The sequence below is a fragment of the Gorilla gorilla genome, chromosome 5, assembly GCF_029281585.2.
Source record: "Gorilla gorilla gorilla isolate KB3781 chromosome 5, NHGRI_mGorGor1-v2.1_pri, whole genome shotgun sequence".
Lineage (NCBI taxonomy): Eukaryota > Metazoa > Chordata > Mammalia > Primates > Hominidae > Gorilla > Gorilla gorilla.
Genome location: NC_073229.2, coordinates 118171767 through 118197242, shown reverse-complemented (window position 1 = coordinate 118197242; position 25476 = coordinate 118171767). Strand labels below are relative to the sequence as shown.

The 25476-nt window shown below is 33.5% G+C and overlaps 1 long non-coding RNA gene across 4 annotated transcripts in view; it reads right to left on the bottom strand.

Moving 5' to 3' along the window:
* Positions 1-25476, bottom strand: part of LOC129534183 (uncharacterized) — a 154405-nt gene that overhangs the window by 29002 nt on the left and 99927 nt on the right. For 2 of the 4 annotated variants that reach the window (XR_008680652.1, XR_008680655.1), the window contains one exon: positions 24881-24973. This is a non-coding gene — a long non-coding RNA (uncharacterized lncRNA). Of the gene's footprint in view, positions 1-18017; positions 18306-24880; positions 25035-25476 lie in introns of those variants that run through there. The other 2 variants (XR_008680654.2, XR_008680653.1) reach the window with 2 other exon arrangements.

The following is a 25476-nucleotide window of genomic DNA, read 5'->3' as shown; positions in this document are numbered from 1 at the left end:
AGTGGATAAACAAAATTATATAAATATGAAATTATATATATATGAAATTATATATATATGAAATAATATATATATGAGATATATATATGAGATATATATGAGATATATATATATGAGATATATATATGAGATATATATGAGATATATATATATGAGATATATATATGAGATATATATGAGATATATATGAGATATATATGAGATATATATATGAGATATATATATGAGATATATATGAGATATATATATGAGATATATATGAGATATATATATGAGATATATATGAGATATATATATGAGATATATATATGAGATATATATATGAGATATATATATGAGATATATATATGAGATATATATATGAGATATATATATGAGATATATATATGAGATATATATGAGATATATATATGAGATATATATGAGATATATATATGAGATATATATATGAGATATATACATGAGATATATATATGAGATATATACATGAGATATATATACATGAAAGATATATACATGAAAGATATATACGTGAAAGATATATACATGAAATATATACGTGAAAGATATATACATGAAATATATATGTGAAATATATACATGAAATATATACGTGAAATATATACATGAAATATATACGTGAAATATATACGTGAAATATATACGTGAAATATATACGTGAAATATATACGTGAAATATATGTGAAATATATACGTGAAATATATGTGAAATATATACGTGAAATATATGTGAAATATATACATGAAATATATACATGAAATATATACATGAAATATATATGAAATATATATGAAATATATAATATATGTATATACCATTGAATAGTATTCAGCAATAAAAATCGTATTCAACAATAAAAAGGAATAAAATAATGGCATTTTCAGCAATCTGGATGGAATTGGAGATTTATTCTAAGTGAAGTAAGTCAGGAATGGAGAACCAAACATCGTATATTCTCACTCATATGTGGGAGCTAAGCTATGACGACACAAAGACATAAGAATGACACATTATCACACCACTGCACTCCAGCCTGGGCAACAGAGCGAGACTCCGTCTCAAAAAAAAAAAAAAAGAATGACACATTAGACTTTGGGGACTCAGTGGAAAGGGTTGGGAGTGATGAGGGATAAAAGACTACACATTGGGTATGCTGTATGTACACTGCTTGAGTAATGAGTGCACCAAAATCTCAGAAATCACCAATAAAGAATTTATTCACATAACAAAACATTCACTATTTGTTCCCCAAAAACCTATTGTAATAAAAAACATTTAAAAAATTATATTACTACCTCAGATGAACAATGATCATTAGCAAGTCTATTGGCCTGAGGATTTAAGTGGTCAAATTAATTCATAACTGGGAAAACACTTTCCACATGTGGAAGACCACACCTTCTAGTAGAGAGTAGTTGGAGAGAGTATGGGTTGAATTGTGTTACCTCCAAATTCCTGTTTTTCCCAGAATCTCAGAATGTGACTTTACTTGAAAATTGAATCAGTCATTGCTGATGTAACTAAGATGAACTCCTACTGAAAAATGTGTGACTTAAATCTTTTTTATGACTGATATATTTATAAAACAATAAGAAACAGAGATACACTAGAGAATGTCATGCAGTGACAGAGGCAGAGATTGCAGTGATGCATCTACAAACCAGCGAAGGCCAAGTAATGCTGGCAACACTAGGAGCTGAAAGAAGGGAACTGAGCAGATTCTTCCTACGGCCTTCATAGAGAGCAAGCCCTTCCACTGTCTCAATTTTGGACTTACTAGTCTCTGTGGAATAAATATATGTTTTTTAAACCTCCCTAAGTATGATAATTTGTTAAGCAGTTCTAGGAAACTAATACAGACACGATTCCCCAAACTCAGAAGGTGGAATCTTCTAGAAAAATGCAGAACATAACACAATATGTAGCTAAATCCAAGACCATGGCAATTAAAAAGCTAGGTAGAAAAGGCTTGCTCACTTGCAAGTAGTTTCAAAACCCATAAAAAAAAAATCCAAGCAGAGAAAATGTTGCTTCCAGAGGTCTCCCCAGTCTTCCTAAAATGCTAAAACTTTTGAACGTATGGACCTACGACAGGGTGACTTTTTATAGTACTGAGTCAATATGGCAGTTGCCTGAAAATAATTTACTACAATTATATTTGTACCTGGAGACATATGTAGGGATAGGACTAGACTGGACACAGAGCCTGGGGACTTAGGAACATATACAAAAAGAAGGCACTGCACTTTGACTAAGTCGTATTTGATGATAGTCTTTACAACTCTCAGTTAGTATAGTCTCTATTCGTTCTCCTTAGATAAGTACAGCACCTACCCAAATATCTTGGTGCTTACAGGAGGACAAACACAACATGTAAGAGATAAAGAAGAAAGCTACGCGTAAAGGCAAGCAATTCAAGTAAACCAAGTATACATTTGGAGCAACTGAACTGCAATACATTTTTAAGAAAATTTTAATTGGCCTGGTCTTGGATTTAGCTACATGTTGTGTTATGTTCTGCATTTTTCTAGAAGGTTCCACCTTCTGAGTTTGGGGAATGGTGTCTGTATTAGTTTCCTAGAACTGCTTAACAAATTACCACACTTAGGAAGGCTTAAAAAACATATATTTATGCTACAAAAATAATAATAGTAGTAGCAGTACTAACAATAATGATAGAATAACGTCGTAGTTTGTGGATATATAAGAGAATGTCATGGCAACTGTCTCATATGATTATGGAGCCTGGGAAGTTCCATCATGTGCTGTCTGCAAGCTGGGGACTCAGGAGAGCTGGTGGGGCAATTCAGTCTGAATCCAAACACCTGAAAAGCAGGGGAGCTGATGGTAAAACTCCTAGTCTTAGGCCAATAACCTGAGAACTCTGGGGATTGGAGTGGAGGATGGAAGTCTCAGATCCTAAAGGCTGAAAACAAAGAGATGCAATGTCTGAAGACAGGAAAAGATGGATGCCTCAGCTCAAGAAAAAGATGAATTTGACCTTCTTCTGCCTTTTTGTTCTATCTGGCCCCTCAATGAATTAGATGATGCCTGTTCACACTGATGAGAACAAATTTTCTTTACTCAGCATACTGATTCAGATGTTATCTCTGCACTTGTATGCCTGAACTTAAAAGTTAAAATAAATAAACAAACAAACAAACTGTCTAACAAGTGTTAACCTCTTCTGGAAAGCCAGAAATAATCTTTTACTAGTTATCTGGGCATCCCTTAATCCAGGCTACTTAACACATATAAATGGCAATTACAATGATGAAATCCAAATCCAAAGACAGGCAGACTGATTCCATAGTCCTTAAGTACTCTGCCTGGATTGTCCAGTCGAACATTTCTCCAATAATAGAAATATTCTTCTGTGCTGTTCAATACTGTTTCCACCAGCCAAACATAACTGGTAAACACTTAAACCTGTCCAATGTGATGCAAATGAGAAACTGAATTTTTAATTTTATTTAATTTAAATTAACTTACATTTAACTAGTAATGTGGCTAGTAGCCATTGCATTAGGCAGCCAACTCTATAGTTTATAATTTCTATAGACATGTGGAACAAAAGGGCTCAGTATTTTGCAATGTTCATGAAAAGTAAGCAATATCTGGATGTATCCTGAAATGTTATTGAATCCTAAGACTGAGGATAGAATCTGTCATGGACCAGTTTCCTTACCTTTTTTTGCATGAGTAAATGAGTTCTAACTAGAATCATAATATTAAATATCAGACAAAAATGACTCTATAACTAAATAAAGTCACTAATTATAAATTAAGTACACAAGCTGAAATATTTAATATATGCCTATAAATTGCATTTATAAAATGTATTGATTTAAATAGTCACATTCATAATAAGCAAAAATATAAAATACTAAGGAAAGAAGTGAATGAAAGAAGTATAGAATTTGTATCAAGAAAGGTCTAAACATCTCCTAATAGTTATAAAATTTGCTTTAGTGAATGGAAAGTTATACCACCTTTTTATATGTGAACACTCAATCACATAACTTTGCCTATTCTTTCTAAATTTACATATGAATTAAGTGCAATGCCAATAAAATTACCTTGGCTGAAACTACATAAAGTAAGTTAAAACTTAAAGAATAAAACTAAAAAGTTATTAAACCATATATATGGCAGGAAAGGACAATCTACATTTTAACAATTTATAAAAATATCTGACACCCATAAAGGAAAGAACATGCCAGTAGAAGTGGAATAGAGACAGAAAAGGGAAAATAAATGAAAGAATTTATAAGCATCTAATCAAGAGAAAGTACATTGTAATTTAAAAAGTTCTTTTCTTAAAGTTTTGAAGGACAGTGATTGTTGTAGTCTCAGATTTTGAAAAATTACATTAAGAATTACCAGCTGATAGTTAACATGTACTGGATTAATTATGTAATCAATAATGTCAGCTGGTAGTTCTTGGTTTTCTATGTAAACCAAAAATTTGCAAAAATAAGCTTTACTGCCTCTTGCAAGTGAACTGAAGGTGAATCTGTGTAATTTTGTGACACCTGCTGAACCTGGCCAAAGAATTCCATTCCACTTCCTTTCAAGGAAAGTTTAGAAAAGACAGATATAACCTTAAGTGGATAAGTTATCAAATCCATGTTCTCTTATCAATAATTAGGGAAGGCTGATTTGTAATACAGGACAGAAGAGATTGTTTACCTTCTTTTAGAAACACTTATCAGAGGGAGACTTGAGGATATTCCAAGTCTATTGCATGGCACTCTGGAAGAAGACTTGCATTCCCTATTTTTGACTAGTCATGGAGGGATTGGGGATTCTGTCATACAGGTTTTAAGAGCAGTACAATGATTTAAATAAAAACTATTATTATCAGACGAACTAACTGGACAGCATTTATAATATTCTGAACAATGGATTTAAGATCCATGTGGACAAACTTTGTCTGTTTCGTCACTGATGTTTCTCCAGCCGAGTCTCTGTCATACATTTGATACTGAATAAATATTTAAGTGAATAGATTAATTGATGTTCAATTAAATATTTTCCCATTCTGTTCAGTTTTGAAGCAGAAAGTGTTCTTCTCAGGCCATCTACAGTCTACTTTTGAACTAGGGGTGAAAAATTATACAATTTAAACAAAAACAATGTAGTTTATTGCTTACAACCATAATCACTGATCAAACCCATATGTGGGTTTTAATTTTGGAAAATTAAGCCAAGGTCGGTAGCAAAGGAAAGAAGAAGGAAATCACTATAGGAAAATTAGGTAGGAGAAAAATGTGGAGCGTTCACAAGATGAATTGTTTATAATTCATCTAGAAATGAGAGAATGTGTTACATCTAAGTAGAAGAAAAACATATCCTGAAATTCTGTATCTCTTGCTTCCACTGACAAACTTAGATACTTAAATTCACATGTTTTAATCAATGGACTATGCATTCTCCGTTTTTGTTTGTTTGTTTGTTTTGTTTTGTTTTTTGAGTAACAAAATAATGGAGGTAGCAGGTGGCAAATATATTACAGGACATTTAGCTAAACAATTTGTATACATCATACACCATTATTGTCTCCTTTTCTGCTATCATAAATACTGTTTTTCAATCTCTTCCAGTTTTAACAATGAGGCAATTGAGGTGTTCTGAAAATGTATTTTCAGATTTGGTGAGAAAAACATGTTTCTCCTTGAGCGTCTTCTGATGCCTAATTTACATCTGGTTGCTAAGAAAGCCTTCTGTGTGTGTGTGTATGTGCGCGTGCGTGCAGTTGCGCACATGTAGATGCATATATACTCTTGCATGTTCATTCTCTTGCTCTCTGAACTAATGCTTAAAAACTGATAACGAGTTTTAGATGATAGAGCATTAAAATAGACATATTGCAAAGATTTTAAAAATAAACACATATCTGCCACCCTCATTGTCATTTATTATAAGAAAAAAACTGCTGAAAGATGATTTCTATTTTAGGAGCAAATAAAAAAATACACGGATTCTATTACTAAGCACATGCTAAAATAATTTTGTTTGCCTATGTTTGAATGCAATAAAAGCATCACAGCTGAAAAGCTAAATGTAAGGATCATTTAAATTAGTGTCTGTATATCTTCTAGAAGGTATATGGTAATTAATTTATCCCTGGTCCATCAGGGGCTATGATTTTTTGTTCAGCCTCCTTGGATGTATTCTCTCTTAATGATTATAGTATTGCAGAAGGAAAAAAAAAAAACCTAGTGAGATTGTAAGAATATTAGTTTCTCATTGCCTTGGTTACAAATTAACACAAACTTAGTGACTTAAACCAACACAAATTTATTATTTCATAGTTATGCATCAGAAACCCAGCAATAACCTTAAGTGGATACATGATCAAACGGTATGGTTCTCATGTCAATGATCAGGGATGACTGAGCTGTCAGAAAAGAAGAGGTTGTTTAACTTCTTTTATAAACATTTATCAGAGGGAGACTTGATGATCTACTAAATCTACTGTGGCCTGGCACTCTGGAAGAGGACTTGGGTTCTCTATTTTTAATTAGTCAAGGAAAGATTGTTGATTCTGTCATATAGATTTTAAGAGCAGTACAATAATTTAAATAAAAGCTGCTACTTTCATGTGAGCTATTATGTAATTGAGTGTTCATATATAAGAAGGTGATATAACTTTCCATGTACTTAAGAAAATCAGTTTCATTTGGTTAAAATGAAGATATGGCAGGGCTGCATTCCTTCTGGAGTTTTTAGGGAGAATCTGTTACCTGGCTTTTTGCAGCTTTTGGAGGCTGCCCTCTTTCCTTGGCTCCTGACCCTGCATCATTTTGATTTCTGCTTCCTTTATCATATCTCTTGCCTTCCTCTTAAAAGGACTTTTGTGATTATAGTGAGCCAACCTGGATATTTAAAATAATATTACCATTTCAATATCTTTAATTTATATCTACAAAGTGCCTTGTGCTATGTAAGGTAATGTATCGCAAACACTGGATTATGGCATGGGTACCTTTTGGGGTCATTATTTTGCTTAACACAATGGATTTCTTCAAAAAATATCAACTTGACTATGTGAATTAGAGAAAATATTTTGAAAACGTAAGTAAGTAAAATGATTTCTTCTTTTATATCTCTTGACTAATTGTTTTCCAAGCTGGTATTTGAAAAAACAGGTAATAAAACATCTGTGGCGTGCTCCTGGCTCAGTTTGGCACAGAGTAACAACACAGTTTTAAAAATCATGCCCAAAGGCATGGCATCTCTCTCATGTTAAACATCAAACTAAGTTTATAAAATATGTTCTTGAATGCAAAGGATAGGGTAACTGGTGGCTATCAAGGATCTAGGGAACTTAGATTGGGAGGAGACCACCTTCCTCCACTTCCCAAACCATTGTTCATTAAATCAGCAGTGTCTCTGACAGGTGCATGACAATTTTTCTCAATGATAAACAATATTTTGTTTCTATGCGGCCTGAGGTTACTGAACATGAGACATTAAATTAACCTCAGAAATCTAAGTCTTGAATAAAGTATTTTTCTACCTTATTCCCTTTTGCTTTAATATGAGATTACATAAACTGAAATTCACTTCAGAGCCTCAAACACAGTGAAAACTGTCAGAGATTCCCATTAGAGAACAACCATATTTTATGTTTTGTTTGTTTGTTTGTTTGTTTGTTTTAAGGTTTAAGACGTTTAATCTGGGCTTGTGCATTTGTGCATGGATATTGCTTAGATACTAAGATGTGCCAAAAACAATTTCTAACTCCACGCAAAACACAGATATTTCTATAATTCCTCTAATGAGACAAAAAATGTATAGCTTAAAAGAAAAAGACCTAAAATCAGCATTAGCTACAAATCTTAGAGGGTTAGAAGCAGACTCTTCCAAAAGGAACTCTTTATAACTCATAATATTTTGTATTTTATAAAAATGTTAATTCAGAGATTTAAATGATTTATTCAATGTGAAAAAATAAGAAAATTGATTAAGCAAAATTATATGAAATAAAATTTCATTAGATCAACCAATTAATGACCTAAAATATAACTAATTACATAAAATTTTAAAATAGAAACTGCATTTAATCAACTAGACTTAGATATGCAGTTAGTTTTAGACAACGAGTTGAAAGATTCTACTGCCAGGCGCAGTGGCTCACGCCTGTAATCCCAGCACTTTGAGAGGCGGAGGCAGGTGGATCACCTGAGGTCAGAAGTTCGAGACCAGCCTGGCCAACATAGTGAAAACACGTCTCTACTAAAAATTAAAATTAAAAAAAAACAATGAGCCCGGTGTGGTAGCGGGCACCTGTAATCGCACCTACTCTGGAAGCTGAGACAAGAGAATTGCTTGAACCAGGGAGGCAGAGGTTGCAGTGAGCAGCGGTCGCACCATTGCACTCCAGCCTGGGTAACACGAGTGAAACTTCATCTCATAAAATGAAAAAAAAGAAAAAAGAAAAGAATTTCAAACTAAATCCACATAAAGAAAGACTGTGTCTGTAATCTTTAAGACAATTTAAAGTCTAATTTGATATTACTTTTTTTAAAAAAAAGTTTATATCCATGGCAGAAAAGATGTTTGAATTTGGAAAGACAAAAGAGTTTTAGCAAGAATATTTAGAAGAATAAAACACATTTCAGGTTGAGTAATGAAATGAAAACAGTGATAATTTTTTAAAATGTTTTGTTTTCCATAAATTTATTTTACATTCTATACTAAAATTTGTGATGTGTCAAGAAGTTATTTATATCTAATTGAATCTATGAATTGTATTTCATTCTTCTCTTTTCAAGATTGTTTCAATGATATAGTATTATAATTGGTATTTTTTAGAATTGTGAAAGTTTTTTGAGATCAAATAATTCAGTTAATTTTAAACTTTAAGGAGAGCTGAGAGAAAAGACAGAATAGAGGTGAACTGATTTGCTACCACGTAAAATAAATTACATAGTATCGTTGGTTTACTACAAACATTTATTTAGTACCCACACATATTCGTTGGCTGAAGATCAGCTGCAGATCATCTTTAGGCTAGGCATACCTAGGATGTCCCTGCTCCATATAACTCTACTCTTCCTACTGGTACCCCTGAACTAGGCTGTGCATATTCATTGTGTATTGATTGCAGTGGCAGAGGTAGTTGAGTCAAACTTTTCTTTATCCTTTATGTTACAAATAGTCCAACTGTAATATTTTAGTCATTTTAAATGTACAATTAAATTATTTTGACTATAGTGCTATCAAATACTAAGCATTGTTGTTCTATCAAATACTAAACATTATTCATTGTTTTATCTATATTTTTGTACCCAAAGCCATCCCCACCTCTCCCAACACATCTCTTTAATATGCACCAGTATATATTGATTTTCGTTCTTTTGGGTATATACCAAGTGGGACTGCTGGATCGTATGGAAGCTCTATTTTTATATTTTTGAGGAACCTCCAAACTGTTCATCACAGCAGTTGTATTAACTTATTTTCCCACTAACAGTATATGAGGTTTTCTTTTCTTCACATCCTCTCCAGCACTTGTTATTGCCTGTCTTTTTAATAAGAGCCATTTTAACTGGAGCAAGATGATATCTCACTGTCATCTTGATTTGCATTTTTTGATGATCAATGATCTTGAGCTTTTTTTTTTTTTTTTTTTTTAGAGAGTCTCACTCTGTCGCCTAGGCTGGAGTGCAATGGCACTGTGTCAGCTCACTGCAACCTCTGTCTCCTGGGTTCAAGCAATTCTCCTGCCTCAGCCTCCTGAGTAGGTGGGATTACAAGTGTCCACCACCACGCCCAGCTAATTTTTATATTTTTAGTGGGGGTGGGGTTTTACCATGCTGGGTAGGCTGGTCTCGAACTCCTGACCTCAAGTGATCCACCCGCCTAGGTCTTCCAAAGTGCTGGGATTACAGATGTGAGCCACCACACCTGGCCTGAGTACTTTTTATATGCCCATTTGCCATTTGCATATCTTCTTTTGGGAAATGTCTATTCAAATTATTTGCCGATTTTTTATTGGATTATTAGTTTTTTTCCTATAAAGTTGTTTGAGCTGTTTATATATTCTGGTTATTAATCCAGTGTCTGATGAATAGTTTTCAATTCTCCCATTCTGTGAGTTGTTTCTTCACTTTGTGGATCGTTTCCCTTGATGTGCAGAAGCTTTTTGATTTGATGTGATCCCATTTGTCCATTTGTGCTTTGGTTGCCTGAGCTTACAGGGTATTGCTCAAAAAATTTTTTCCCAGACCAATGTCCTGGAGAGTTTCCCCAAAGTTTTCTTGTAGTTTCATAGTTTGAGGTCTAAGATTTAAGTATTTAATCCATTTTGATTTGATTTTTGTATATGTCAAGAGATATGGGTCTAGTTTTATTCTACTGCCTATGGTTATACAGTTTTCCCAGCACCATTTATTGACAAGACTGTCATTTCTTCAGTATATGTTCTTGACACATTTGTCAAAAAATGAGTTCACTCTAGGTGTATGGATTTGTTTTGGGGTTCTGTATTTTGTTCCATTGATCTATGTGTCTTTTTATGCCAATACCATGCTGTTGTGTTTACTATACCTTTGTAATATAATTTGAAGTCCGGAAATATGACTGATTACTCCAATTTTGTTCTTTTTGCCCAGGACAGCTTTAACTTTTTTGGGTCTTTTGTAGTTCCGTATAATTTTTTAGGATAATTTTTTTATTTCTGTGAAGAATGTTATTGGCATTTTCATAGAGATTACATTGAATGTGTAGATTGCTTTTAAGTAGTATGGACATTTTAACAAATGTTGATTCCTCCAATTCGTGAACACGGAATATCTTTCTAATTTTTTGTGTCCTCTTTGATTCCTTTCATCAGTGTTTTATAGTTTTAATTGTAGAGATCTTTTACTTTCTTGGTTAAGTTAATTCTTAGAAATTTATTTTTATTTGTGGCTATTTTAAATGGGATTACTTTTTAATTTATTTTTCAGATTGTTCATTGTTGGCATATAGAAATGCTACTGATTTTTGTATGTTGGTCTTGAAGCCTGCCACTTCACTGAATTGGTTGATCAGTTCTGGTAGTTTTTTGGTGGAGTCTTTAGGTTTTTCTGTTTGCAGACCTAAGGACCCTGCTCAGTGTCCTATCCTACTATGGGTGAGCTTGTATCTAAGATAAAGTCTTTCTTCTTTTTTTCCCCTCCTTTTAAGCATAAGGAAGAAGACACTTCTGTTGCTGGCAGACCCATTGCCTGAGGTTGGGGTGGGGTGGGGTAAGCAATCCTTTAGCTGCCCTGGCTGGTATCTCTGTAGGTCACATGCCACTCTACTCCTCTGTTTCTGAGCCTAGCCTAGCACTAGGAGTTGCCTAGGAATTACAGTCTTTGTGTCCTACATTGCCTTTCAAGTTTACCTAGAGACCCAGAGCACTTTGGCCCATGATGGTGAGGCTTGCTGAGAAACTTGAGTTTTAACAGACCGGATAGGTGAGATTCCTTTCTAGCTAGGGCTGGTCCAAATGCTCCCTCTGTGCATGGGTGCTGGCTGAGCCCAGCGTGGCTCTATACTCCACCATGACAGGATAGCACTGAGTCTAATATAATGTCCCCCAGCTGCTGTGTTCTACCTCACCCAGGTGCAGATTCTCTGCCCGGCATGGCCGGCCACTGTTGGTGGATGGGAGAGGGAAGGCATTGGCAATTGAAGACTGTCTCTCCTGCACTCTTCTATGCCTCTTTCAACAGTATGAAGTTAAAACCAGGTACCAGGTAGTATGATCACTCACCTGATTTTTGGTTCTGGTGATGGGGCTTTTCTTTATGCAAACGGTTGTTAAAATTTGGTGTTCCTGTGGGGCAGGGAGTACAACCAGTGTTGGCCTCTATTCCGCCATCTTGCTCTGTTCATTGGTCTTGGTATTTTCTTTGTGAAAAGTTATTTATTATTCAATCTCTTTAATTAATATACATCTATGCAAATATTCTGCTTTTTCTTGAGTCAGTTTTGCGAATTTGTGTTTTTCTAGGAATTTGTCCATTTTATCTAGGTTATCTAATGTATTAGCGTACAGTTGTTAATTGTAGTTCACTGTAATCAAGGCATCAGCAGATTCAGTTTTTAGTGAGGGTATGTCTTCTGGTTCACAGATGGCAACTTTTAGCTGTGTCCTCACATAGTGGGAGAGGCAAAGCAGGTGTCTGGAGCCTCCCTTTTAAGGGCAGTAATCCTATTTATGAGGGCAGAGCCCCGTGAATTACCTCCCAAAGGGTGCAGTTCTTAATGCATCATGTTGGTAAGTAGGTTTCAAAATAAGAATTTGGGGGAAACACAAACATTTAAACTATAGCAGCATTTTTATTATTAAAAATGTTCTTCTTTGTCCATAGTAGCATTTTTTGTATTAAAGACTTGTTTTTTGTTTTACTGATACTAGTTTAACCATATTTTCTGTCATAGTTTTCTGTTTGCATAATATGTATTAATTCATTATTTTCCTTTTAATCTTTTGGTGTCTTTGAAAATAAACTGTTTTGTAGATAGCATATAGTTGAATCAACTTTATTTAAAAATCTATTATGCAAATTCTTGTTTTTAATTGGAGTGTTTAATTCATTCACATAATTACTGATAAATTACAATTTATGTCTGAAATTTTGCTTTTTGTGTTCCAAAAATCTTTAGTATTTTTTTCTCTATTCTTCCAACATTGACTTATTTGAGTGAAATATACATTTACAAGAGTAAGATTTAAATTTATTTATCATTTTTCTTACTATTTTTTGAGTTTAATTTTAACAGTTTCCCTGTGGTTACATTTAAGTTCTTAACTTATAAAATCTAGTTAAAACTAATCCAGCTTAACTATAATAGTATACAGAAACTTTCTGCTAATATAGCTCCATTATCTTTCCTACTTTTGTGCTTACTATTTATACAGATGACATTTTATACATGATATATCCAAGGACAGATATTTATAATAATGTTTTAAAATGTAGTTATCTTTTAAACCTATAGAAAAAAAGATCTACCAATATATATTGATAATTTTTTTATACTTAGTGAACTGCCTCTATCACTGTACTTTATTTCTCTAAGTGGATTTTTAGTGTTAATTGCTCTTTCATTTCAGCATAGACTCTTTAGTATTTTTGTAGGATCATATAATAATTCTATTTTTAATTATTTGAGTACCCTTTATACTTTTTTCCATATTGGCTGCACTATTTTTCTTTCCCACCAACATTGTACAAGGTTCCAATTTCTCCACATTCTCACAATCACTTTTTGTGTTTGATTTTTTAAAAATAATAGATATCTTGATAGGTATGAGGTGATAACTCATGGTGCTTTTGAGCTGCATTCCCGTGATGATTAGCAACTTGGAGCATCTTTAAATGTACCTATATCCATTTGCATATCTTGTTTGGAAAAATATCTGTTGAAGTCCTTAGCCTATGTTTTAATCAGGTTGTTAGGTTGTTTCTTTGAGTTGTAAGTGCTCCTTATATTTTGGAGATTAACTCCTTTTCAGACATATGGTTTGCAAATATGTTATTTCATTATGTAGGCTGCCTTTTCACTCTGCTAATTGTTTTCTTTGCTGTGCAGAAGAATTTTAAATTGACGTGGTCTCACTTGTTTATTTTTATTTTCATTGTCTGTGCTTTTGGTGGCATATCTATGAAACCATTGTTAAGACTAATGTTCAGCAGTTTATTTTCTGTATTTTCTTCTCAGAGTTTTACAGTTTTTGGTCTTGTGTTTAAGTCTTTAGTCCAGTTTGAGCTGATTTTTGTGTAGGGTGTAAGATTACAGCTCAATTTTCTTATTTTTCATGTGGATGTCCAGTTTCCCCCAGAATCATTTGCTGAAGAGACTGACATGGTTTGGCTGTGTCCCCAACCAAATCTCATCTTGAATTGTAGCTCCCATAATTTCCATGTGCCATGGGAGGGACCCCGTGGGAGGTGATTACATCATGGGAGCGGGTCTTTCCCATGCTGTTCTCATGATAGTGAATAAGTTTTAATGGATCTGGTAGGTTTATAAAGGAAGGTTCCCCCGCACAGGCTGTCTCTGGCCTCCTCCTATGTAAGACGTGACTTTGCTCCTCCTCACCTTCTGCCATGATTGTGAGGCCTCCTCAGCATGTGGAACTGTGTGTTCATTATACCTTTTTTCTTTATAAATTACCCAGTCCCAGGTATGTCTTTATAAGCAGTGTGAGAACAGATTAATACAGAGACTATTCTTTGTTCATCATGGATTCTTCTCATCTTTGTTGAAGATCAGTTGACTAAAGGCAAGTGTTTTAAATCAAATTTTCTAACAGAAAGAAAGTCCTGCCTATCAGAATATTATTTCACTCCATTTTCACCAAATGAGCTTGCTATTTTGTATTTAATTCATGGGCTTGACAACAAACATTTTCCAGTGTCAAATATAATCTCTCATTTTCAAGAAACAGTGGAAGGAGCATTATATCTAAATAAACAGTCAAATTAGTGTTTCTAAGGACTGAGAATCCAACCACAAAATCAATGTGTTACTTTCTAGCAGGCAATGGCTATATATATATATATATATATATATATAAAATTATTCTTCTAAACAACACAGTGCCTTTCTTATGTAGCAAGTTTTAAATGTTAATATTCTTCAGTAGGAAACTTGCCAAATTCAAAGGAGGGATTAAGCTTAAATAGAGTTGCTCCTCCCTCCAATGCAGATTGCATTTTTCTCCTATACGTGGTTTAAATTTTATGTCCCTTTTTTTCAGGCATATATAAAATTACAAAGACCCTGTGAAGCTGCTGTCATCTCCAGTATGAGAAGTCAGCAGCAGGCACTGCCAGAGCAATCGGGAAACAAACTTTTACTTTCCTACCTGATGCATCCCCTTCAATCAAATCTATCCCAGGAGAAGGAGGAAAGATGTTGTTTGTCAAGCCAAACAGCAGAGTGAAAGGAATGTCACTTTTAACTTAGAAATAGAGGAAGAGAAAATAATAGGCCCAGAAATGAAAACAAAAAAGTTTACTATATATTCAGAATCAAACTGTGTAAATAACATCCTACTATATTCCCAGGTGTGGAAATTGCATGTTATCAGGACTACGGAAAGTAATTGGGTTATTACAGCATTGCATTGTACATATCCACTCTTACATTTTCTCATCTCTCATTGATCATTTAACTCCATTTTAGGAAATCCAGTCTGTCATGAAAATCTTTAGAAATAATTCTTTAATTATTGCACTTTATTAATCGATCTTGAATTTTTCCATGAATGTTGAGAAAAGTTATCTTTAAATGGATAAACTAAGTATTATTTTAACAGCTGCTTCTTTTTGTGTTTACAGTTTACTAACTGCTTTCATTTTAAACCTGTGATAATAATATGTATTTCACTACACAGGCTATCTTTTAACAAAATTATTTGTTTTCATGCTGAAAAGTATGCACACAATGAGATAGTAAAATCATTAGAGGCAACTGAATTTGTGTACAGGATTTTTCAAGTTGCCAAATAACATCTGTCATAAAAGTATAAACATTTAAAAAAGTAAACAGAAATCGTTTTTTGTTTAACCTAGTGGAATGCTTTTTCTGTGGTTCTGTTAAAATGAACTATGGTATATTGTTAAATTTACAATACATTAGATTTATTTTTGAATAATTCTATTGATTATAATGAAATGCTATTTTCAAAGAATTTTTGAATTTCTGGCTTCAAGAGTTCTATTTTATTCTGTTTTTAAAAATTTCCTGAGCAATTTATTGTTTTCTCTCACTTTAATTTTGCCAAAAAGAATTGCTAGATACCAGGGAAAACTCTGTCTTAGTCTATTCAGGCTGCTATAGCAACATATCATAAACTAGGTGACTTAAACAATAAACATTTATTTCTCAGAGTCCTAGAAGCTAGGAAGTCCAGGTACAAGGTTTCAGCAGATTTGATGCCTGGTGACAGCCTATTTTCTGTTTTATAGAAGCAGTCTTCTGCATGTCATCACATGAGGGAGAAAGGAAGCAAGATCTCTGGGGACTCTTATAAGGACACTAATCCCATTCATGGGAACTTCATCCTCATGACCTCATCTAATTCTAGTTGCCACAGGAAGACCCCAGCTCCTCATATCATCACGTTAGAGAGTGGAGTTTCAACTATGCACTTTGGGGAAACACAAATATTCAATCATGCATTTTTTTTATGTACAAAGAGTCCACTCAATCGTTTGGAGGAAGTAATATTTATGCACAAATAATTATAAGAAAAGGATCAAGTTTATTGTCAAAAATAGCTCCTAGGGAATGCTTCCAGTTTTTGCCCATTCAGTATGACGTTGGCTGTGGGTTTGTCATAGATAGCTCTTATTATTTTGAAATACGTCCCATCAATACCTAATTTATTGAGAGTTTTTAGCATGAAGAGTTGTTGAATTTTGTCAAAGGCTTTTTCTGCATCTATCGAGATAATCATGTGGTTTTTGTCTTTGGCTCTGTTTATATGCTGGATTACATTTATTGATTTGCATATAATGAACCAGCCTTGCATCCCAGGGATGAAGCCCACTTGATCATGGTGGATAAGTTTTTTGATGTGCTGCTGGATTCATTTTGCCAGTATTTTATTGAGGATTTTTGCATCAATGTTCATCAAGGATATTGGTCTAAAATTCTCTTTTTTGGTTGTGTCTCTGCCCGGCTTTGGTATCAGAATGATGCTGGCCTCATAAAATGAGTTAGGGAGGATTCCCTCTTTTTCTATTGATTGGAATAGTTTCAGAAGGAATGGTACCAGTTCCTCCTTGCACCTCTGATAGAATTCGGCTGTGAATCCATCTGGTCCTGGACTCTTTTTGGTTGGTAAACTATTGATTATTGCCACAATTTCAGCTCCTGTTATTGGTCTATTCAGAGATTCAACTTCTTCCTGGTTTAGTCTTGGGAGAGCGTATGTGTCGAGGAATTTATCCATTTCTTCTAGATTTTCTAGTTTATTTGCATAGAGGTGTTTGTAGTATTCTCTGATGGTAGTTCGTATTTCTGTGGGATCAGTGGTGATATCCCCTTTATCATTTTTTATTGTGTCTATTTGATTCTTCTCTCTTACAGACACTTCTCAAAAGAAGACATTTATGCAGCCAAAAAACACATGAAAAAACGCTCATCATCACTGGCCATCAGAGAAATGCAAATCAAAACCACAATGAGATACCATCTCACACCAGTTAGAATGGCAATCATTAAAAAGTCAGGAAACAACAGGTGCTGGAGAGGATGTGGAGAAATAGGAACACTTTGACACTGTTGGTGGGACTGTAAACTAGTTCAACCATTGTGGAAGTCAGTGTGGTGATTCCTCAGGGATCTAGAACTAGAAATACCATTTGACCCAGCCATCCCATTACTGGGTATATACCCAAAGGACTATAAATCTTGCTGCTATAAAGACACATGTACACATATGTTTATTGTGGCATTATTCACAATAGCAAAGACTTGGAACCAACCCAAATGTCCAACAATGATAGACTGGATTAAGAAAATGTGGCACATATATACCATGGAATACTATGCAGCCATAAAAAATGATGAGTTCATGTCCTTTGTAGGGACATGGATGAAATTGGAAAACATCATTCTCAGTAAACTACCGCAAGAACAAAAAACCAAACACCACATATCCTCACTCATAGGTGGGAATTGAACAATGAGATCACATGGACACAGGAAGGGGAATATCACACTCTGGGGACTGTGGTGGGGTGGGGGGAGGGGGGAGGGATAGCATTGGGAGATATACCTAATGCTAGATGACGAGTTAGTGGGTGCAGCGCACCAGCATGGCACATGTATACATATGTAACTAACCTGCACAATGTGCACATGTACCCTAAAACTTAAAGTATAATAAAAAAAAAAAGATCGTAAAAAAAAAAAGAAAAAGAAAAATAGCTCCTAATATTAAGGTGAAAAAAGACCAGATTGCAAAAGACAATTCCAGACTACTTCCAGGGTAGCTTTAGCTTTTATTTAGCGAAGTAAGGTAATGAAGTGGCATTGTTTACACATGTAGTAGTTGCTTTGCCAATTTACACTAATGTTGACCATATTAATCAAATGGGCTACCATAGAATACAATTAAAGGGCAAATTTTGAAGTATGTACAGTGTGCTCATTATACATACTTAGTGTTACTTGTATAGGTACTCTATCAACAGAGTTGTAAATTATGTAATGATCTTGTCATTTTGTAAACTTTTTGTCTTAATGCAATTGGTCTTGATTGTTGCAGAGAATTATTCTGGAAAAAATAAACATTCACATGAATTGCAAATACAAATGTAAAAGCATTACATTGTTGAACAATATTGCAGCATATCAACAACAAAGGTAAAACAATGTTTTCATCTACATAATTGACTACATAAGCTATGTATTCATGGAGTAATAAAAGTACTCAATTGCTGTTTAAAATCTTAAAATAACCTTGCTTAAAATATGCTTCAGCCTCCAGTACAAAAAAAGTAATAGTTTAGCTCTCTTAAGAATTTATGTTTAGCCAGGAGCAGTGGCTCATACCCGTAATCCCAGCACTTTGGGAAGCTGAGGAGGGAGCATTGCTTGAAATCAGGAGCTTGAGGCTAGTCTAGGCAACATAGCAAGACCCCCATGTCTACAAAACATAATATAAAATAAAATATTTTATATTTTTATATAAGATAACTTATTTCTAAGTATTAGTTTTAATAATTTTCCCTTTGGAAAACTAAGTCACTACTCTATCTAGAAACATTATATTGACAATTAAAGGGAAAAATAATATTTTTTATTGTAAGGATAATTTTTAGATGGACACAAAGATATTAATTGACATTTTTATTTTTGGGGTTTTCTCTTGGTAGTTATTTTTTCTTCTTTAAGTGTTACTAGAGTTAAGATTTTGTAAGTGGGCCTAAAGAAGATGTTAGATAGAAACACATGACTACCCTGATATTTAGATACAATATAGTCTGAATCAATGAGGCCTGAAAATGACCCAGATATAAACACTATCTGCTTTAACATCTTTACTTTAAGTGAGGGTCCTGAGCCCAGAAAGTGTAGCTATAATTGAGGCAAATTTTAAAGATTAAAAAGTTGGAAAATAGTGCCCTGATTACCTGCAAAAAGGAGTTTCTAAAACTTACTCAAGTTTAAAGTTTTGGCACTTTCAAAGCATGCATTTTACATACGTAATTACCATCTGCTAAATCTTCTGCATTTTTGTTACCTAATAGCTCTAACTAGATTTGAAGTTCATTTGGCTGGCATTCATAGAACCAAACATGAATCACAGAATGTTTATTTTGTTTCCTAGTAATTGATAAACAGATAATTTTCACTTACATATTAGAAACTTATAGTGCCATATACTATAGACTTTTGTGGATTTTACTTTCCTGAATGTATTGAGACATACCTGGAATGTTTTGGTGAAATACTACTAAACAAAAAAGCAATACAAAATGGTATGAATCAACTAAGTTAAAGTATCATCTACTTATGATAATATTTAATTGTTAAACTACAACAAAAATCATTCTACATTAGTTAAACTTGTAATGATGAGTTTTTCCATAATAACATTTATTTATGAATTATCACTGGGGCCATATTGATCCTCTATCTGTGAGTATAAATATCAAACCTGGTAATACTAACTGCACTCTTTTCCTTTACTAATGTGCTTCAATTCAGAACCAAAAAGTTCTTGTAATATAGTTCTCTTTCTGCAGAGGTCTTCAACAAACATAATGGCTGTCGCCAACGAAATTATTGCATGCAAAGCAAATGCTTCAAATTGCAATGCTCTCCATCTTTCCCTTGCCTAATAGATATTGTTGAAATGGCAAACATTTTGTTCTGGCCTAGGAATCTTTGGTTGAGCTATGATTTGTAAAATTTAAGGCCTTGTGCCTTATTGCTAATTTATCCTCAAGTTTCAACAAAAGTGTTTTTGCATCTGCACACCATCCATCTCCCTCACACTCACATTTTTCTTGTCTGGTTTTAAGCTCCATAGTATAATGTGTTTCAGCTTTGATTCTTTGATACAGGCAGCTTCTGCTTGTTTTAATATCTAAAGCTGTAGCTGGATGCATTATTGATAAGTGCAGTGGAACTTCTGCTGAAGCTTGTGAAACAGTTATTTGGTGTCTGAGTCATGAAAAAAACATTCTTATGGAAACTTCATTATGCCTTTTCTTACACATGGCATGTGTTTGATTACTTCTGCCACCTTCTTAATGTTGATTGTCACTTTAGTTTCTTTCTCCTTGAAATCGCTAGGTATCATTTAATGCAGAGAATATACCCATCTGTAGTGTAAATTATGCATGTTTTTATTTTAGCTCACTTGCTATCAAATCCAAATTCTTTTTCTGAACAGCAAAAAGTTAATTTTACATTTATGCATCTTTCCATGTGGTTTGTGCTTAGTTAGATAAAGTTTCAAAGCAGTAGTCACATTTTTACTTGTCTTTTTTAATTAAAAAAAAAGAAAGCTGAAATATTTTCTGCATTTTTTTCCCAAAGGAAACCTAAGTTGCTATATTGTGACCTTGGACCAAATGTACAATTGAACTGTTAATACAGTCAATATTAATGTACCTCATATTAAAAAATGAAACAATAGTTTAATGAATGCAACTTTTATCTAATTTCATTTACTTTTATTGGAATGATGCACTTTAAGCTTACAAGGCTTTTTCCATCCATTTCTGTGGACTTTGACAGAGTAGCAGAGCCCTCTGCTCTTCCTAATAGAGAGGGGACTTTCAGTGGTTAGTTGGTTGCTTTCTTGAAGGGACTAATGCTTACTAGAGAAAAATATATTCTTCAACAGCAGAAGCACGGAGACATTTCAACTGAATGTGTTTACAGAGCACGTGAGCTCTAAACCAACGCTGGCTTTCCATTACATTATAGAGTCTCTCAAAGAAGCTGGATGACACATTTTCTGCACTATTGAATATACTATGTTCCTATATGATTCATATTGTATGCAAATGACCTTAAGAGATATATACTTTTAGTACACTTGAAGTTTAGATTATTTTATTGTCTAACATGCACTAATTTTTATATTTATTTAAAATATTCTGATATAAATCACACTGAATTTAGCATTTAAGAAAATAGTTGTGAGTTTTTGCTCTTGACTGACTCACTTATGACCAACCACAATCTCTACTTACACAAAGACTGCTCAGTAGCTTTCGTTATAATCTACCAAGAAAAGGAACAGACACTTAATGCATATGGAGAAGAAGACATTTAGTAAGTACCTGTCTTGTTTTTCAGTGTATGGTTTAATTATTTATACTCACTATCTAATTGGCATTCTAAGCTTTATTGTCAGGTTATTTTTCCTGATATAGTAATAGATGATGACTTCTTCTCACCCTCCAACTATAGGGAAGTATTCATACATTAATTCAATACATATTTATTAACTACCTACTACATCCCACTTTTCTAGCTCTTGGGATTCATCAGTGATCAAAGCAAAGTAAAAGCTCTGTCCTTTAAAACATTTTATTCCTGCAAGGAAGCATGAAATAAAGATAATAAATAAGTAAATTATACGTGAAGGAGAAGGTCCCAACTGTTGTAATGTAAAGTAGAGCAGGTTAGGAATGGTACCTCAATGAAAAGGTTATTTGAAGTGCATAAGAGATTCAGATATGTAGAAATACAAGGAAAAGAATCTTCAGAATACACTAATGTGGAAGCACACTAAACAAGGTGATAGAAGGCAAGATCATTATAGTTGGAGAAATGTGAGACAGCGGAGGAATAGCAAAAGATTGAGGTTGGAGAGATGTATGTGGAGTATGGGACACTTTGTGTAGGGATTTTGGCCATTGTAAGCAATTTTCCTTTTACTTAGGGTTTTGAATATGGGAATGGTCTGAACTATTTAAAGGAATCACTCTGGATGCTGTGCTGAGAGTATCCTGTAGGGATGAAGGATAGAAGTATGGGAATCAACTCGGGAGTCATTGTAATAATTCTGGTCAAAGTTATTCATGGCTTGGACCAGAGTGGTAACAAAAGGTTTTCAGATTCTTAATATTGATTTAGCAACATTGAAAACCTTAAAAAAAGAAGACCTTAGTACATATTCAGTGAGCCAGAGTTATTGGTTATTCTAAGAATTGCATTTTGGATTTATCATTTGTTTTCCTAAAACAACAGCATAATTTATTGAATTACCAGGCTAGATTAAAATTCCAAGTATTAGGACCTATTTTGACTATCATTTTTAAATGCACGTAAAGGTTCTCCCATGCACAATGGGCATGATATTCTTCATTTATAAACTGTATTATCAATTAACTCTCATTAGCTGCCATAAAGAAGTTGGCTTCTGATGGAAAAGCTGGATTTTACTAACCTCCAATTGTCCCTTAATAAGGTGCATGTTGTATTCATCAGCTCACATCTGAAGGATGCAATCTGTCACACGGGGAAAGTGTGTGAACTGTTAATGTGGCCAACTGAGAATCTGTGTTAACTTATTGAAAACACACTGTTATTCTTTGGGAAAAAAAGGTAAAATGTGATTTATATGTTCAGTTGTGTGGAATCTAAAAATTCATGGGGTTATTAATCAGTTGATCAGTCAGAAATAAAAATTCAATGAGACAAACATATGTTCTACTGAACTCCACAAAACTATTTTTAATTCCCACACTGATCCTACATCATTGATTCTGCATTTAAAGAAATCTCATATGGCTTCTCTGTATGATATTCTAAGTTTCTTCATTTGTATATTATTACTAAATGCATATAGTAGGAAAGAAATAGTCAAAAGATTTTTTATTTTATTACTTGTATTATGTTCTGTGTATTGTCCAATATGTTTTGTGTGTCTCCTGAATAGTCAGTTTTTGCTTTGTTAATATTTGTGACTGTTAGAACATCCTTTTCTTTTGATTCATAATTTTTAATATGCTTGTGTATTTTAATAATAGCTAGCAATGTTATACACATACGAACACATGCTCTTCCATATCCTAATGATACCTTCTTGAAATAAACAATTCATAGGTTTAAACAAGATAAGAAACTCTTTTGAGAATTAGTATAATGTCTTTTTTTTTTTTAACCCAAGAAAAGCCAACGAATAGCCTATCTGAATCTATATTAAGCTTACCTAAATAATTGGTAGCAGTTAAAGTAAATCTTATATCATGCCACTTAGCAGTTTACTCACTTAACTCTCAGGGTCTTGTCTAGTGTTTCCTGTATTATAAAACTATTGTTCATATTATAGTTTTTGTGTATTTGTTATCATAATGATACTTTGAAACTGTTGAGCAGAAATTGTCCTTTTTAAAACTCAAAGCATTTTAAAGTATTATTCTTTATTAAAGATGTTCCTATGAGGTATAAAAAACAAATGTTACTCTGATTCTGTTTTGAATGGAAACAGCGAGTTGATAGATGGTAGTTGATAGATGGTTACCCAGTTTTAGTAAGTAACCAGTGGCAAGAAATGGTTAACATGTCTTCCAGAAAGGGTTAATGTAACTATTTCACATCAAAGTCCAGGAAGTGAGCTGATGGTAAATAAAACTTGACTTTGTGTTCCATTGCCATTTAAATAAGAACAATCATATTAAATATATACTTATAGCATAAGGTACATTTCTAGGTTACACATCTAAAGTCATTAAGCTGTATGTGAGACTCACATAATTTCAATGGGCCTTTTGGAAGTAAATGAATTGTGTTCTAATCCCTTATTGAATAATGTATCAATTTCATTAGTAGTATATTTTTTCATATTAATGGAAGACTACTGCTAAACAACTCCAAAGTATAGTAAGACAATCTTACCAATATTCCATTAGCTAAAGGAATATGGATATTTTGAAACTCAATTGGTTTTAGAAAACATATAAATTTTGATTAAGGATCAGAATAAATTGGGCACTATGTTTAGTTTACGTTATATATATATACTTTTATTTTTATTTATTTATTTTTTTAAGAGATGGTGTTGTGCTATGTTGCCCACTCTGGTCTCGAACTCATGGCCTCAAGCAATTCTTCCACTTCTGCCTCCCAAAGTGCTAGGATTATAGGCATGAGCCACCGTGCCTGGCCTAGTTTAAGTTAAATATTTTCAGTAATATATCTTAAAGTAAAGTATTTGCTTTAAATACATTCCATACTTCTTTTCAAACAACTATAACTGTATATATGCATATTGAACAATTTGTTGAATTCTAACTTTTGTTAATGCATATCCCACATATTTATAAAGTATGTAAAGGCTAGACTTAACATATACAAAAACCTCACGTTTTTAAAGAAAATAAATGTACAAAACCAAAAGTATGTTCCTTTCTTCATTCCTTAGTTCTTCAAGTGGATTCCTCATATTCCAAAATATATTCCTCATATTCCAAAATATACTGGCTCAAAATATATTGCTTTCTTCTCAGTCACTATTTTGTACATAATGATACCCAATTTTCCTATTTTATCTACCTTGAAATCTACTGTATTCTATGATTTTTATTTTTGCCCGATGATATCCATTTTTATTTGTTATCTATTATTTCATTATTTTCTAAATATTCATTTTTGCCTCTGCATGGCAATTCACCTTCAAAACACCTGTCAGATTACCCTTCTAGAACATGATTTGATTGTTCTCTCTTACTACTAGATACTTTTTAAATGCCCATGAACAAAAAACATCAGGTCTTCTCTATGTAATAAAGTCTTAGAATCTGACTTCACTTCTTTTTCTTATTTATCTCTTTTAATACACTTTACTTCTCACAGTCTTTCATCCAGCCAAATTATAGTGCTCACCGTTTCCTAAACACGGCTTGCATTTTCCTTTTATTTCTCCCACCTGAATTCAGTCCAGAAGGCATTTATTGGGAATTTGGACTGTGACAGTTTCTATGCCAGGAAACAAAACAGATTAGTATTCATCTTGTGTTTTGTGAAGCGTTCTCAAAGCCTAATGGTGGAAAGACACATGAAAGTCATTTTAACAAAAATATGAAAAAAGAGTCGTAAGTTCAAAATGACAAAGAGGTAATCTGCCCACCACCCACACCAACTTTTAGCTAAAGATTTCTTCTCCAAATGTCAAGCTTCCGTGAAGCATTGTACGGTTTACCGGCTCACTCACAAGTGTTCTCTCCTTGCTCAGAATTACATAACTCATCGACTTCACCTTCACCTAGACTTCTCAGACACTTTCTTGCATTTCAGTGGTTTGTAAGCAGGTAGAATACCTCCTGCTATATTGTAAAAATCTTCAGGAGAAGACCTTGTCCACTAAAATGTAAACTCTAAATAGCAGCAGCACTTAACCACTAGTAATGGACATTCAATAAAAATTTTCATCAGTGAATAAAATGATCATGCAACATATCTGCAATTTTCATGAAATCTAA